This window comes from Danio aesculapii, chromosome 24 (genome assembly GCF_903798145.1).
Source record: "Danio aesculapii chromosome 24, fDanAes4.1, whole genome shotgun sequence".
NCBI lineage: Eukaryota > Metazoa > Chordata > Actinopteri > Cypriniformes > Danionidae > Danio > Danio aesculapii.
The window spans coordinates 21121587-21126655 of NC_079458.1; positions in this window are offsets into that span (position 1 = coordinate 21121587).

Sequence of the window (5069 nt, forward strand, 5' to 3'; positions counted from 1 at the left end):
TGCAAGGTAGCAGAAGGCTGTGCTCGAAATCTTATACAGTTGACTTATCCAGACAATGACATTGCCTGAAGAGTTTTTGTACAAAGGCTTCTAATACATGTCTAATGATCTGTGGAGGCAAGAATCTAACAAGGTCCGAATCCAATCCATAAAGACAATTTAAATTGGTCAGTTTTGAGAATTTTGATAGGAAATGATCCTTCAAGATGTCTTGATTATTCTGTCCCAAAGTTGACCATAGGAGGTGGATTGTTGGCAGTGCAGGGCCACATCTGAAAATTTAGACCTGTTGCCTTAAAACTTGGGGGCGTGATTCTGCCTGCAGCCTTTACGCACAGATACCTCTTCCACTGAGCAGTATAGTTCAATACTGTACAGTAGAGAAGTTTTGATATAGGTCACCCTGATCAGGCTTGCATTTCCACTGCTAATAAAGCAATAATCTTGGTAGGCAAACGTACTCCTCTTCTCTTCATACTTTTTGGCATGTGATTTTTACAAGAAGATGTCAAACTTTGTTTGAGCATGGCTGCTGTGCTCTGTCATTGAACTACATTGAATTCAGCTTTGTATTTAAAAACGGCACTTCCTGTAGTGTTGTTCCCTTAGTTTGTAGCACGCGCTGGTGATCACTCTCTATAAACTAAAAAAGTCCAGCAGCGTGTCTATCACCAACATTTTGGTACTTTAGTGTTGTGCTAGGTACCATTAGGAAAGAGTGCCAAAAAGTGGTATGGTACATGGTTCACTATTTTGGAACCTTTGACAGTAAAAATTTGGTACTTTACCGAATCGTGCCATCCAGTGGGAATGGGTTTAAAAGCACTGCACACAATTTCAGCAAAGGTAGAAAGGCAACAGGTCACATCTAACTCTATTGATTGTTTCACATCTTTTCTTAGGACCAGGACAGTTCAAGCTGATGGTTGGTTGTTGGGCTTTGTCAGTCCGTTGATCAGGCTTGTTGGTTTGGTGTGCTCCACATGTCGGCTCTCGTTAGATGAACGTCGAAGCTCATTGGTCTTGTTTAGCATGTTAAATCGACATCAAACACTCTGCTGAAGAGATCGTTTTTACTGGTTGTTCAGCAATGAATCAGAGTACGAGTTTGACGTTAAGTGTCAAATGACGTAGCAAGTAAACCAATTAAATGCTGCTTTGTTTACAATTTGTCTGTGTGCATTGGAATTTTAGATTCACTTTCTGAAACAAGAAAACAGATACTGCTTCCCATAGTGTGGATAGACACATCCTCTTGCGCAGAATGCAGCTCTTGTTTCAGACATGATCCAATGCGAAATGACAAGACAGTTGGGTTTTGTTGGTGCTAGTTGCAGTATACATTTAGAGGTATACATTTATATTCTGCAGCCTGTGATATCCTATAATCTTATGCATTTAATTTAGTGACAGAGTTCCATCCTGAAGAGCATTTGTTTTATATACGTAAATACCTTTAAAAGGAATCACCCTCCAGATTGAGACCTTAAGACTGGAAGAACGCCCAGTAGTCTAAAAAAATTCAGCATCATAGAGTCAAAAATTAAACACATGCACAAAGAATTATGAATTATGAAGAGCAAAATGTGTCCATTAATTGTACCAAAGGGCTCTTTAAATTGGACAGGCTTAAGCCCTTTGATTTGGAACAACCCTTCAGCACGGTGGCCATGTTTGCTCTCACTGGATTTATTCTGTTGAAAGGTGACCGCATCTGAAGCTTTGGCTGATGACTTGATGCCTTCTTATTCTCACAATGTCTTTGCCGAATGAGTTTACTTATTTTGGACAGACACCTTGATCTTCTTTGACTATAGAAATGCAACAAAACACATCTAAATTCAATGACCTTTTTTTTTTTGCCTTACGTGTAATTTCTAGCAAGACAGTATCAAAAATCAGTTACATAATTCGAACAGAGCTTTTATGTTGATTCAGTGGTGTCCATTCCTGGTAGGGCCACTGTCCTGTAAATTGTAGCTCTATCCAGCTTTAATACACTTGCCTAGAAGTTTCTAGTGAGTCTGAAGAGCTTGATTAATTGCTGTTTAATTAGGAAGCAGCAAAGATCTGCAGTACAGTGGCCCTCCAGGAACAAATTGGGCAAATGAGTCACTAGGAAGTCATTCTTAATGATATGTAAATGAGAACACATTTCTCACATACTTTTTTTTTTCTTTCATTTTTCTCATTAGAACTGAACCTACTAAGGTGCTAGAGTCACAGTATATGATAATTTTATAAACAACAGCATTCTGGCACATAAACGTTATCAAAGGATATCCAGAGAAAATAATGTAATTTCCCTCCATTGTTGAACATTTTCTCTAAACTTGTTCGCTTGGTGCCGCACACATCTGTTCATTTCAAGTAAACCCATTAAAATCAAATAAGCTAAACAATGCATCTCTTTTACAAAAGCGGTCACTTAGAACTTGATGGCAGACTTGGCAGTGTCGAACAAATCAAGGAAATTCCGAATGTCAGACACTTAGGAAGACTAATCTGTTATGCAGATGAACACTGATTCCTTTTATCTACTCTGCACTCGGCGCTGCAGCTTATTTTCTTGTGGGAAAATCCATTTGTAGCAGTTTTGCTTGTTTAAATGGTACCTTTGGAGTTCCATTCAATCCATTTACATATTTTTTAGCATCAACTCGTCCCTCAATAGCCGCGTTTCCACTATCGCGCCTAAAGCGAGCGAGCCAGGGCGAGCCAAGGCCAGTCGCATTTCCACTATCACTTCCGGGGCGTAATCGGGCCAAAGCGGGGCTTCCTTGGGGCCAGCGTCCGGCCTTTTTCGGCCCGCCGAATACCTTGGGCCAAGGAGGGCCAACTGGGGCTTCGGGGCAGGGTTACGTACAAAGGCGGAGTTTTCCTGTCAGGTAAAGAGGAGACAAGATGCTTTCTTCCCTTACATTTGTTTTGCTATCGCGCTTGATCAACTCACTAAGAAGAAGAAAAAATGGATAGCAGACAGACGTCGTTCTCGTTGCTCGGCTGCTCTTTTGCGCCTTGCAGCCAAAATCTGTGTTCGAAGTGAATGCCGCCGAACTCGAATGTCCTTATCCAGGGATCGCTGTCTGGCCTTACACCAACAGACCACAAACAGTAAAAAAGCAATCGCTTCAGTGTTCTCCATCTTCCAGCTCTCGTAGTGATGCCAGGTTGCGTTTGTGGTTATAATTTGAGTTTTTTGTTCCCGCTGAAGTGGGCGGGTTGTGTGACGGGTTGTGTTACGTTTGATTCGGGGGACGTTCTGGGGGCGGTGTTTGCGTGACGCGCTGCGAGCAACTAGCCCGACAGTGGAAACGCGACATGATTTCGGCCTCATTTCTCAACCTCCCAGGCTATTGGCCCGGCCTGGCCCGATTAAAGCCCTGGCTTGCACTGGCCCGATAGTGGAAATGCGGCTATTGAAATACACTTGAAATGATCCAACAAAATTTAATTAGTAAAATTTTAATAATTAAAAATAATTGATAATTAAGTTAAACTGCTTTGCCGGTAGCGGGGACAAAATGACGTCATCAGAAAATTACTGTAGTTTTACAGGCCTCTCTGTATCAATAACACCAACTGCATGGAACTGGATGAAAGCTTAGAGTGTCTATTTTCAGCTGATATACATCACTTTGATATTTGTCGTTCTGTAACGAAATTATTTACACTTATTTTACACTTAATTTACACTATGTCCACCCCCCCCCCAATTTTGTACATTGTTCTGTATGCATATTTTTCAAATCGCTCATAAATGACACACATGTGCATGTCATACATCAAATGAAAGCTATCACTCAAAGCAATAAGAATCCAATAAGGATTATTTTTATTGATTTACAATCACTTATCCAACAGTCTTCGAATGAATCATGAACTTCTATTTTGTAAACGTACAAGGGAAATTATTGTATATTTGCTCCGTGCGCTGCTATAGATAGCACAGATAGCCAAACAAGCTACATCATTCTTTACCTTAGGTTCTCCGCTACAAAATTAGTCCATTTTCAGCATTGTTCTGTGCTTGTGTGAATGAGTGGTCCCCTGCTATGTCTTGTAAGTGCTAAATGGAACAAATTTGGGTTATGATATACCAAAATTCGAGAAAATATGATAGCGTCAACGTATTCAGATCTTCTATTTATCATTGGAAAGGTGAGACCCTCAGCTTTAAGCTGCGGTCACACTGGGCTTTGTATGTGCGAAATTCTGTCGTGCGGCGCTGCGAAAAGGGGCGGGATTAAACAAGATAATTAGACATTTAAAAAAGCCAGCGATTGCTCCATATTTTAAATTTCTGTCCAGAGGTCATGTTTTGATACTCGATTGGTCTCACGCAGTCAAGTGATGCGATTTTGCAGGACAGAGATCACCAAGCTTGAACTTTTCACCGCATCGAACTGCGAAACTTAATGCATGACCCTGCGTTTCCGGTCTGACGCATACGCAGGTGTATGAATCGAAGTCTATGGGAGGAAAAGCCCAGTGTGACCAGCTTTACGCTGATATATTGCGACATGAGATCGGCCAATAGGAAGAGGTGTGTGCAAAACAAAGCCGTGCGTAAACACACAGGTCAGACTCTCCATATCATAGCGCGTACAGGCTCGTTCAAAACTCTGAAAATGGCTTCTAAAAAGGGAAAGGAACCCCAAAAGAAGGTTTTTGTCAGGACAAATGCCGCGTTCAACAAAGGAGAAGATCCAGATCTGGACAATTAAATATATGTTTAACCAATCAAAGGTTTTTGAAATATATTATTTGTACCATAATGTATTATTTATGATCACGCTTGCTAGACAGCCTTTTTTCTCCATTGCGTAATGCGCCTTGCGTGTTGGCTATTATAACTTTAGTAATTGTGTTTGTTTGTGTTACACTCTTGACATAGATGATGATGTCTGGGCCCACTGCAACCCCCTCTTCTTCTGGGCAGAGCTGGATCATCAACAGGGGGAGGGGTGCTCAGACAGCTGCTTTTGCGTGATATATGCTTTTTGGAGTTTTTGTCCCCTGTAAAGTTTTTTTTTTTTTTTTTTTTTTTTTTGGCCAAGGAGATTTTT